Consider the following 13342-nt stretch of genomic DNA (forward strand, 5'->3'; position numbering starts at 1 on the left):
CTTCTTCGCCCTCGTAGCTCTTGACCTCTTACCTTTAATGCTCTCGCGTTTTTGCCTTGCTTTTTTCACTTGTCCCCATGTTGGTCTCTTTAATTTCATTTTTTCTTATCTTTCAAAGATTTTTCAGTATTTGTTTTGCAGAAATTAATTTTGATGTGCGCTCTCCATGTGGATGTTTTTCTTTATTTTTTAATAAGTTAAAGCCAAAAACCATGCCACAGATTCTATTGCTCCATATAGATAAGGAATGTAAAAACACAGAGATTAAATCACAATCAAGGAATCAAGGACTAACAGCTTCTTCCTGCCAACCACTTTTTCCTTGACAAGTCAAAATCAAGTGGCTGTGCCCTGGCTGAACCTGCTCCATCTACTCTGGCCAGACTGTCAGAGTGTCTGAAAGGCAACTATAAATGAAGGCCTCCAGAGCTTAATTAGGAGAAGATGTTCGTGTCATTGTCGGTCATCTTCAGCACAGAAGGATGTGTTTATCTCCCAAGCCAGCTTGTGATTTCAGCAGTAGGCAAACCAGTTTAACTTCATCTGCCTCGTGGTAAAAGTAATGTCACTGGTACACTGAAAATAATCATCTGAAAATAATAATAAAAATATATATATATTGAAATTGCTTTAAATTACTCTGAATAATTTATTCAGTCTCAGAAAAATGTGATTAACTTCAATGGCTCTTTATTTTATTCATTTGCAACATGAGATTCAAATCTATAACTTTCTTTTTTTTATTGCCTCATGAGTTTATGGCACTTTGCTCATGTTTCTTTCTAAGCTCGAGCATTCATCTGCTCATCGCTTCTCCTTGAAAATATCTGGTAACATCAATTATTGCATTCTTGTTCCTTTTTTAGATAGATCCTTGTAAATACACATATTTTACACATTTATTTTTAATTCTTGTGTTTTTTTCCTTCATGCAGAGGTTTAGAAGAAATCTATGAACTGGCCAAAGATACCTTCTCTGGGAGATACAAGTGTGTGTACAGTATGACATGCACTAAATAAAATGGCTTGAAAAAATGTAAAAAAACAAAATTTCAACTTGCTGAGCAAGAATTAAGCAACAAAGTTGAGTTTTACACAATAAACCTTCTTAAGAGTTGTCATCAAAATAGCTTACAGGACTTAATCATTCAGGATTTCAACCAAATAAAGATAATATACCAAGTTCTGACTGAAAGATTTCTAAAAACAAACAAAAAAAAAAAATCATACATTTGGATGGAAATGGAGATAGACAACTAAGTAACTAAAGAGCTATGACTAGGATAATATGTATATATTAGCACAGGTAAGATGAGGGTTAAATTGTTTTCAATTAAAGTTCATGTTGAGGGTCCCCAGAGGACAGAGATCATGTGGCAGAAAGAAAACAGTGAAAATGGACCAAACGTCAACTAATAAATTACTCACTATGAATACGATTATTCACTATGAAAAAGTTTGGATTCTGAGCTTATTGTTCAAACTGAAATCTTAGTCCGCCTGAGAGTAATTATTTTCTGAAGTGTTTAAATATTTGGTGTCTGGGACACTGAGTTATTAAACATTTAGCTTTAAGACGTGCTGCACATGAACAGTGCTAAGCTAGAGAGGCCATCAATGACCACATATCTTTTCTTTTTTTAATTTAATGGCTTGTTTCTATTAAATAAAACACAAAGCAAGTGCAGGAGTGCAGGAGATGTTCGGGTGTGGAAACACAGTCATCATTTCATCAGCACAACAAGTGGATAAAAACCTGTTTTTTCTTTAGCTTTTCTAAATGTGGGAACTAAAAACCTCTTAATCAGAGTGTGAACTGGAAGCAGTGTTGTAACACTTTTGCTGCCTACTTTACCCTACCAGTAGAAGAAAAACAATGAAATGTAAGTCACATGGACACCTTCTTATAGGTCTTTGGCTGTCACTGGACTCCCCCCACTCAGTCAGACTGCTAGAAACTGTTTATCTTTATGTGAATTGTGACACCAAATACTTTAAAGGAAATGTATTTAGAATTTTACATTTAAAAAGTCATACTGTCAATCTTTCACAATCATTATCAGCTGAGGACTAAAGCAAGAGGAGACTCCAAGAACAATCATATTATTGTGTATCTTATGAAAAGGTCTTGTATCAAATGGCGTGCACGTTCTCATGTGGCAGACATGGTGATGTTAAAAATGACACTGTGGAAACAAGGACTTCTCTATTGGAAGTTTCAGGCCTTTTGTCCTTGTATTGCTTTCTTATTTTTAATGAGCTCCTGTGTGTATAACCTGCATGACAAAAATGTTATAGTAAAGCAAAAAATTAATTGTGATTTGGAAACTTAAAGCCACTAGTACATTTGAACATTTATATAAATGTAGAGAGACATGTCTGAACCTGCATTTCACCTTTATGAAACAGTCCGTGCTTCATGGTAGTGTTAGCACACTCCACCATACAATCACTTTCAGGCCCCATCTTATCTTAATGACCTTGTAGTACCATATCACCCTATTAGAGCACTTCGCTCTCGCTCTGCAGGCCTACTTGTTGTTCCTAGAGTATTTAAAAGTAGAATTGGAGGCAGAGCCTTCAGTTTTCAGGCCCCTCTTCTGTGGAACCAGCTTCCAGTTTGGATTCGGGAGACAGACACTATCTCTACTTTCAAGATTAGGCTTAAAACTTTCCTTTTTGCTAAAGCATATAGTTGGGGCTGGACCAGGTGATCCTGAATCCTCCCTTAGTTATGCTGCAATAGACGTAGGCTGCCGGGGGATTCCCATGATGCATTGAGTTTTTCCTTTCCAGTCACCTTTCTCACTCACTATGTATTAATAGACCTCTCTGCATTGAATCATATCTGTTATTAACCTCTGTCTCTCTTCCACAGCATGTCTTTTATCCTGTCTTCCTTCTCTCACCCCAACCGGTCGCAGCAGATGGCCGCCCCTCCCTGAGCCTGGTTCTGCCGGAGGTTTCTTCCTGTTAAAAGGGAGTTTTTCCTTCCCACTGTCGCCAAAGTGCTTGCTCATAGGGGGTCATATGATTGTTGGGTTTTTCTCTGTATCTATGAAGCGCCTTGAGGCGACTTTTGTTGTGATTTGGCGCTATATAAATAAAATTGAATTGAATTTAATTGAATAGCTAAAAAAAGACGCTCAAGAACACAGAATGCCCACTTAATCAGTGATTGCTCCAGAGAAATGGACTTGCTGACCACATTTACAATATTGTTTGACCACAGGAATTAAAATTAATATCCTCTATTTGTTTCCATTTAAAAAAATAATTTGCAAAGATTTAAAGAAATTTTTAAAATGCTGTATTCATAGCAAAATGTAAATGAAACGTTTCTGTGCACAAAAAGACAAAATCAGACGTGCCATGCAGAAGAGACAAGCAGAAGAGTAAGAGTTCAGTCATCACTTTTAGCTTCCTTTCTGGTGCCATTTATCTAGCGAAATTAAACTTTTCTGGCCTTCAGGTTAAAAGCTTCAGTCTCTGCAAGGTTCCCATATGGATTACTATCAGTCTCCACGGAAACTGTTACAATAACTTTAAGTTTTATTACTAACCTCAGCCACCTCATATTGGACTGCATCTTTGCACATTGTCCCCCTGGCACACTTACGGCAATTACATCAAGTTCAGTGGTAGAATTATATATCCAACCTACCCAGCAGATGTAACCCATCCCATGCCATTAAGGCCAAAAAACTTTTTTTTTTCTTTTAATACTTGACGATAATCTATAGTATTTTTTGGCATGTGAGTAGCTCTAATAATGCAAATCAGTTCAAATAATTCAAACAGTGAATGAATTTGCATGAAAGTGATGGAAATGTTCTCGTGCCCTGCCTTTTCACATACCCCAATAATTAGGTAAAACTTTTTCATTCACATTTCTACATACTAACATGAAGTAATAACAATGGCAAACACTGTAACAGTCTAAAGATTTTTGTGTTAATGTTCTCACTGTGAGCATCTGGCATAAAGTACTGCTTTGAATAAACAGACACATTATCAGAGCTGTAGAGTTTTACCAGGTGATGACTGAATCTTTGCAGCTTGCGTGACTGAAAATATCAAGTGTCAAAAAGAACCCACCTTACACACGTTAAGTGCCCTCAAATGGATGTGGTTTTGCTCAAGTGCTTTGCTTAAAAGACTTTATTCAAACAAACATGTCTTTGGACTGTGGGACGAAATCAGAGAACCTGAAGGAAAACCACACGTGGAGAACATGCAGACTGTGCACAGGAAGGCTCAAGCCAACAAGAGAAAACTTTTAGCTGTCAGGCAACAGTAACCACTACATTATTGTTCGGTCCCATATGAGATTAATTAGTTTTCAGGGCCTCAAATGGAAATGTGTGTTGTGATGTTTCACTGTCGTTGTAACTGCACTGTGATTTTGCTTTGCTTGCACGTCCCCAAAGTCTGAGGTTAGAAGGATTATGTCTTGGCAGGATTGTGTTCATCCTGTAATGCACAAAAGGTCCCACTATTTATTGAATCAAGGTTCAATTTTCCAATTCGAACAATGTATGAGACTTACAGAATTCAACATGCAAAATCAATCTGTCTCTGTGTGGGACTGGAATCATGCCTTTATCACAGCTGAAGGGCACAAAGTGTGTTCTAAGTGTTCATTCTATTTGTTCAGCTCTTTGAATAAATTTTCTGTTATTCCAAGAACAGCTCAGGTCTGTGGCATGCTGGCAGAGGTTATTGTTGGAAGCAGCTGCAGAGTCCAGGAGTGACAGGCGCAAATACAGGGAACATAAAGAGGCCTTTAAGGTGCACAAATAGTTAATGTGGGCTAAGGGTCAATGACCTCTGCTATTGAGCAACCATGCCTGGTGACTGCACAGCCTTTTGCATGGGACAGAAATGCTATTACATATTGTATATGCATGTTTTCTGCACTTTCAGCATCTGAATCTGTTTCCCCTTTGTGGTGGGAATTGTCTGGTTTGTCAGCTTGTTAATTATTCTTTAGAAAATCTGTATTTATCTACATGTCACACTGACATCATTCACTTTGAGCTTGCAGTAAGGAGCATAGTTTATAAAATGTTGAGCTCGTTTAGGAGATGTGTGAATTTTAGCGCTGAAATTTATAGGGGCAGATTTTCATACTGAGATTTTTATACATTATAAAAATGAAGGGGATCCCGTGGGAGTGCAGTCAGATTTCTTCATACCTAGTCAGCTTTAAAAGCCTACTGCTTTGACATATGCGCAGCTACAGCCTCAGAATTCACAGAACTTGGGCCCTTCGATGCCATGTGTTTGTGTAGAGGTGAAAAGTAAAAGAATTTTAGAGCTTTGTGGAGATTTCACTAGTGTGCCATTTATAGAAACCAGTTTACAGTTTGCTGCTGGAAACTGAAGAAAACGTCTCAGAATCCTGCAGCTATATGTCAATAAGCCCATAATATGCATTAAAATGTAGCCACAACACCCTTTTCTCACACAATCCCATCAATGAACACAACTGTAGTTTGACATTTTAGATACGAACTGATAGATAACCCAGCTCTTATTGACTGTAATGGGAAATGCAGGCAGCATTTCATCTGTGGTGCATAATACTTCATTTTTTTCTCAAGGTCAGCTAGCCAAGCTTTAACTACAAAGAGAAGATATTTGTGATGCTTTATAGTACCACTGTGAGTAGCTCAGAGGATAAGTTCTAGAGGATCCATCATAGTTTTTGAGTTTTTCATGTATGCACCCATACACAGTAACAATGAGAGCTAGGCAGTTTGCTGATTTCATGTAAAACACAAAATTTTAAATAATTTCAGACAACTTTCATTAGTGAAACATCTGCACAAATAATTTCTTCAGTTTTCTTTTTTTTGTCACCCTTGGAAAGTTTGATAAATGCCCTCTCACTCGTCAGTTCTCCAGATCAAAATGAATAAAACTAAGAGATTCAGATGGTGATGCTCAGTGATGTTAAACTAGCAAATTATACAGATAGCTCTGTGAAGATCTGCATGTAGAGGCAGCAGCCAAGGAGCAATTTCGCAGCATGATTAATCATGCCGATTCCATGGTGGGCTTCATTTTGAGGAAATAAAATATGTTCCTTCTGTTCAGTTTAAAATGATATTAGGGTTAATTTAGTGTTAACTAACATGAATATAAGGATACGGGGGTGTCCAACTTTCACTATACAAAAGTCTATGTATATACCAAGCACACACAACAGATATTTAATAAGATCCCCATGTCTACTGTATGTGTGTGTACTAGCTCTAATTGGGATTTAGAGAAAGTACTTTTAAATCTATTACTAAAACTACTAATATTGAGTGCACGGGGGTCAGGCCAAAATGATAATTGGATGATAAAATTGATTCTCACTTCTGTTTTATTTGCTTCAGGCCAAGGTTGTCCTATTTCTATTTCTTTTTCTATCCATCCAATTTCCCTCCATCTGTAGTAGAAGCTGGCCACCATCGGAGTGTGGAGGAGGTTATTCAGCAATCGTGCACCCACTCAGACGTGAGGGAATAAGCGGGGCGGAACACAGAGCTATTTTAGTTTAGCTCCTCTGTATCTAGGTCTAAGTGATTAAAACAGAGGCTTCCACCAATATTCTTCTCAATGAAGGTGTTTTTAAATCGTCACTTCTCTCAAAGTCTCCAACAAAACTTTGAAAACTATTTTCTTTTATTGAGGATGGCTCCTTTTTGTTTGTTTGCTTTTTCCCCCTTGTACTGTCAGTAACACTGACAAATTATTATTTCCTCTACAGTATTTCTTGTCTTTTTTTCAGCTGGTACCCAATGCATAGTGCAAATGCCACATTGACTCTCATGGGCCTCACATCTAACCCAGATCCTTCTTTTAACTTGAAAAATTGCTCCTTGCGCTACCCACAAGGGACTGCAAAGAGGAATGTCTGGTATGCCCACCCTGCTCTATTAGGTTACTTATTGACTTTAGCATCTCTCTTCATTCTGCCTTACTTCATTTTCCATGTCTTACTCCCAGAGTCCTTCCTTGTTCACCCCTTCGATTCCATCCCCCTCCCAACCACCATACAGGTTGGCCAGTTTCAGCTTCAGCTTTCCACAGTCAACACTGCAAAGAGGTTTGTTATGGAGACCTAGTTAAAGCAGTGAGCACTGGGGCAAAGCCTTCTGGGGTTGGGCTGAATGGATGAGCTGTCAGGCAACCAGCTCTGTGATGAGAGACCCAGACTTCATGCAGGCTCAGATGGGGAAGATACTGGTTTCTGTCAAACCCAGAGCAAAAGAGGGGCCCCACGTCTGAACTGCCCTGAAAAAAAATGGGTGTGAAACTAGGAGGGGCGGGAGCCTGGAGAAATGCTAAGGGGCTGTCTGGGGAATATGGATATGGACTTCGTCTTCACTTTATCAAGTCCACCTGTGAAACACACACATCCAAAGCCACACAAGTGTACATATTCACATTGTTCAATGGGTACTTCAGTGTATTTTAATTAGATGGTGTTACATCCCAGTACATGTTACTGAAACATTTCATTGTCAGTGCAATATTCTTGATCCTCCAGTGTCTATATTCTTTTTAACTCTGTCCATATTTCATTTCCATCTCTGGATTGTTTGTTCCAAGATGTACCGCTGGGAACTTGGGAAGTGACAAGAGACTCCTGAGGAAGAAAGAGAAAGTAGGAGGGGAGAATTGGAGAGGAGTATGTAGAGGGAATAAGGAGACAAACAGGGTTCCCAAGAGAGTGTGAACAGATGAGAGAATGATGGTGTCTGAGAGCAGGACGTGGAGTGACAACATAGAGAAGAATTAGTAGAAAGAGCAGAATGGGAATGAGTACAGAACTTAGAAAAGAGAAAAAAAAATGACAGTATTGGGCAGAGATGATTAAAAAATATTCTGAGCACATGTGACTAATATAATGCTGTTTTTTGTTGGTTTTTACTATTTTTAGCTTCACAATGACACTGATTATAACTTTCTCCTGATATGCAGCATAGTCAGTGATTACAAAACACCTCATTTTATTTGAGAAACGATCTCATTTTATCTATCTTTGACGTTACAGTTTATCTGTTTGAAGCTAGAGACAGGATGTAAGAATTCTACAAGTATAAGTTTATAGTCTAACTTTCGAGTCTGAAAACAAAACAACCCCAAAATAGATCCTGCTGAAATGAAAAGCCTTACTTCATTAGCTGTGATGGACGTCAATGCAGCAGTTGAGATTGTTAACAAGCTGAATTAAATGCAGAACCATGAAAGCTGTGATGAGAATGTTTTGCATCAGCTTTTGGAGTATATACATATATGCACAGTAATAACTGAAAAAATCTTTATTTAAAAATCTGTGGATCACAGTTTGGTGAAGTTAATGATAGTTGAAATAAATATAACAAATGTTTTGGTATTCTGAATCCACTATCAAATGTGTCAATATAAAAAAAACCTGTTTAAACTGTAGAATTAAGATTGCTGAGTAGATAGATACAGTTTTAAAAATAAAAAGCGCGTGCTCTAAAAAGCGTAAAATCATACCCTACTTAAAATGAGATGTTATCCTCAACATGAAAAAGTTGCAAAAACCAAGGTAAAGTGCATACAATAGTATTATGACTTCACTAGAATAGTCAGTGACATCTTTGAATCTTGATTTATTTATTTACTGCAAAATAGTAATGAAATGAGTGCAAATAACATGCACATGAATTCAGCAATAGGCTAGAATAAAGGGGCACAAAGTAGCAGACGTATTGAGAAACTACACCACGCTTGAAGACAGGCAGGAGAGAAAAGTAGAACTGGCAGAGTTGAGAGGAGCAAAAGCAGGAAAACATCAGTGGAGAACTCATCACAATGCAGTGCAGCAGAGCAGCTCCCGGCCTGCACCACAGGAATCCCATCTTCAGGGCTCAGAGCAGGTAATAGGAATGCTCTAGCCATTAATGCTGGGAGAAGAAGAACAGGAAAAACCCTGTGTTCTCTGTTGAAGCCTTAGCCTTTCTATTGCCCACCTCTGATTCAGCAGCAAGCCACACCAGCACACCTAAAAGAAATGGATTAAAAGCAGTTCAGAACTCACATTGTGCCCAACTTACATACAGTGTCCTGCAAAACAAGACAGTGAAAACATATAAATACACCTTAAAAATGGGAGGTATTGCTCCTGCTTTGTTTCAGTTGTAAGACCATACATGGAACCCTTGTTTATGCAGTCTTCTGCATATCTATCTACGGTGGCTGGGAAGTGCAAATCGCAACAAATTAAAAAACCGCAACAAATTACAAAAACCCCACAACAAATTACAAAAAGCCCACAACAAATTACAAAAAGCCCACAACAAAATACAAAAACCCCACAACAAATTACAAAAACCCCACAACAAAATACAAAAACCCCACAACAAATTACAAAAACCCCACAACAAATTACAAAAACCCCACAACAAAATACAAAAACCCCACAACAAATTACAAAAACCCCACAACAAATTACAAAAACCCCACAACAAAATACAAAAAGCCCACAACAAATTACAAAAACCCCACAACAAAATACAAAAACCCCACAACAAAATACAAAAAGCCCACAACAAATTACAAAAAGCCCACAACAAAATACAAAAACCCCACAACAAATTACAAAAACCCCACAACAAAATACAAAAACCCCACAACAAATTACAAAAACCCCACAACAAATTACAAAAAGCCCACAACAAATTACAAAAAGCCCACAACAAAATACAAAAACCCCACAACAAAATACAAAAAGCCCACAACAAATTACAAAAAGCCCACAACAAAATACAAAAAGCCCACAACAAATTACAAAAACCCCACAACAAAATACAAAAAGCCCACAACAAATTACAAAAACCCCACAACAAAATACAAAAAGCCCACAACAAATTACAAAAAGCCCACAACAAAATACAAAAAGCCCACAACAAATTACAAAAAGCCCACAACAAAATACAAAAAGCCCACAACAAAATACAAAAAGCCCACAACAAATTACAAAAACCCCACAACAAAATACAAAAAGCCCACAACAAATTACAAAAACCCCACAACAAAATACAAAAAGCCCACAACAAAATACAAAAAGCCCACAACAAAATACAAAAAGCCCACAACAAATTACAAAAACCCACAACAAATTAAAATAAACCCGCAACAAATTAAAAATCCTTGACGGAAAGGGATTGTCTGAAATACCGGAAGTGACACAACGATTAGGCTTACTCCATATTTGTAGCTCAGAAAAGTGATTCGGGATGTAAACAAACGTCGAGAAACGCACTCCTCACAGCGCTTCCTCATTACCCTGACCGTGCTCGCTGCACTAAAAATAGATGGAAAATGTTTTGTCCGTTTTGTGGCGTTAGCTTCTGCCTCTTCACCCCTTTTTGTGCTTCCTGTGGACGGTCTCTGGAGCTTTTGCGGGACACAGACCAGGCCGAAGGATCAGACAAGCTACAGTGCTGCATTAAATATTTCAACGAAGGTCACTCATATAGTGTTATCATGGACATGATGTTAACTTTGCATGGTGTAAAGATGAGTTTAAGGAGTCTTAAAAGTAAACTCAATAATGCTGGACTTTACCGAAGAAAACATTTTCACTCCAGAACAACAATCATTAACGCAATCAGAGCGGAGCTTCAAGGACCTGGGCGATTGTTTGGGTATCGAACAATGTGGCAGGTACTTAAACAAAAGCATCATCTTAAAGTGAAGAGGGATGATGTGATGAAAATACTCCGGGAGCTTAATCCTCATGGATGCCAGATGAGAACACGCAGAAGATTCATTAGGAGAACCTATCATTCGCTGGGACCCAACTACATGTGGCATGCTGATGGTTATGACAAGCTCAAACCATTCGGTTTGGCCATTTCAGGGTGCATTGATGGATTTTCACGCAAGGTTTTGTGGCTAGAATGTGGACCAACCAATAATAATCCAGTGGTCATAGCTTACTATTACTTGTCATGTGTTGGGAGCCTTGGTGTTGTACCGATGAGACTGAGAACTGACTGTGGGACAGAAAACGGCATTATGGCTGCAGTTCAGTGCGCACTACGTCACCATCATGATGACCACTTCAGCGGAGAGTCCAGTCACATGTTTGGTTCATCAACGAATAACCAGCGAATTGAGTCCTGGTGGTCCATATATCGAAAAGGAAGGTAAATATAACATTTAAGTTTGCCTGATATTTAAGTAACAAATTTGAATGTTGTGCAAAAGTTGATTTATAGTCAGTCTGCCCCAGGGCAGCTGTGGCTACAACTGTAGCTGCCTCCACCAGTGTATGAATGTGAGAGTGAATGAATACTGGAATTGTAAAGCGCTTTGAGGGCCTCGAAAAGTGCTATATAAATGCAATCCATTATTATTATTATTATTATTATTATTATTATTATTATTTCAGTAATTCAACTTAAAAAGTAAAACCGATATTAAATACTCATTATTTGCCAAACTAGACATTTTTAGCCCATTTAGTAATTATGATGATTATGATTTTGAACTTAAGAAAACCCAACTTCAAAACCAGAATATTGTGAAAAGGTTAAATATTTTAGACTTAAAGTGCCACTCTACTATGAGCTAATTAATTCAAATCATCTGCAAAGGGTTCCTGAGCCTCTAAATGGTCTTTCTAATTTAGGACGACTCACAGGATGGACATGACTGCTGTCCTGACAGCTGTGGGGAAAAAAACACATAATTGACACCCTCCATAAAGAACACCTTAAAAGACGTTGGCTGTTCCCAGAGACTATCAAAGCACATTAATAGAAAGTTTTGTCCAATGTAAGTGTGGATGAAAGGGGTGTCACATAGTGTAGTGGCTAAGACCGCAAGGCTGCTACTGAAGCATCCTGGTCTTCCATAACACCTCAACACATCCACAGACTGATAGCATCCATACCACGCTGCATGGAGGCAGTAATTTATGCAAAAAGGACCCAAACAAATAGAACATGTTTTTCATAAGTTCTACGTCTTAATTATTAACATTATAACAAATACTTGAAATGCCTCACTTTGTATGTAATGAGTCAATATTGGTAATTTCACATTTAATTTGAATTACTAAAATAAATGAACTTTTGCACATTACTCAAATGTTTTCGATTTTTGCCTGTATGCAATCCCTTTCAATAGAAAACATTTAAACTGACTGGAGTCTATATATGATTCAGTTAAAATGAACTGTAAAGTGCCATGCGATGACATGTTGTGAAACGATGCCATGTAAACTAACTAAACTATTTCTAAACAATTTTTTTTTAACAATTTCTGTAGGGCTCAGTTTTGGTTGGAGCTGTTTGCGGATCTTCGAGACGCTGGATACTTCAATGGAAGTCATGAGCATCAGTGCCTTTTGAGATTTTGCTTCACTGACATTGTTCAGAAGGATCTTGATGAATGTGTGAAGTTGTGGAACACTCATCGGATTCGTCCTTCAAGAACAGCTTCATGTCCAGGAGGCGTGCCAAATGAACTGTACTACCTACCCCACAGGTAATGGATAATAATGATCAAATAATTACTTTGTGTAAACCTATATTAATGCAATTGTCTTCCATTGACCACAGATACGGCTCCAGGGACTGTGGATTCCTGATTCAACAATCTGAACTGGACACTTTTCCTGAGTCTAGGTTGTCAGTAGTTGTATGTGGGGACTCAAACATACAGGAGTATCTGGATTTTGTAATGGAGCAAAATCATTTTCAAAAGCCAGTCTGCTGGGAGTCTGCCACTGAACTCTACATGAAGTTATTAGAAATTGCAAATTTCTAAAAAAAAACCCAAAAAAACCAACCTTTTTTTTTTTGGTTTTTTACCAAAACCTATAGCATATGCTGTATTTTTGGACTAGGCTACATGAGTTGGCTGAAGATGCCAAAAGTTTAAGTTAGTGTTTGTAAAAGCACATTCTTACTGCAATGTCTTGCAAATTGTGATGCTTGTTTAGCTGATGGAAGTTGAGATACAGTCCTGAACATTTCGATAAATAATAAAATCAAATCTTGCACTGTATTGTGGGTTTATTACAACTTTTAAGAGTAGAACACGGTGCACTTTTAAATGCCTTTACTTTTAGCGGCACTGTCAAACCTTTGAACAAATCAAGTCAAGCCATTGTATTTTCAATCTCCTTTGAACATATGTACCTACATTTTAGAATAAAAAAAAACACGCTCAAATACATAACTGATTTCTGGATAAGTCCTGTATCAAAAAAACCTACAGAATTTACAATGTAATGCCAAGAAGAAGCAGCTGTAAGTGACTGGGTTATCTAATAAAATTACACCTGGTAAACCAAAATGGA

At 37.8% G+C, this 13342-nt stretch overlaps 1 long non-coding RNA gene across 1 annotated transcript; it reads left to right on the plus strand.

The window, feature by feature from the left end:
• The first annotated feature begins 10704 nt into the window (after positions 1-10704).
• Positions 10705-12818, plus strand: LOC146639883 (uncharacterized). Its single transcript, XR_014906260.1, has 3 exons — positions 10705-11180; positions 12307-12525; positions 12600-12818. It is a non-coding gene; the product is annotated as an uncharacterized LOC146639883 (long non-coding RNA).
• The last annotated feature ends 524 nt before the right edge of the window (positions 12819-13342 follow it).

This window comes from Diplotaxodon limnothrissa, linkage group LG1 (assembly GCF_057381915.1).
Source record: "Diplotaxodon limnothrissa isolate DT_005_m linkage group LG1, D_limnothrissa_male_GT1.1, whole genome shotgun sequence".
Lineage (NCBI taxonomy): Eukaryota > Metazoa > Chordata > Actinopteri > Cichliformes > Cichlidae > Diplotaxodon > Diplotaxodon limnothrissa.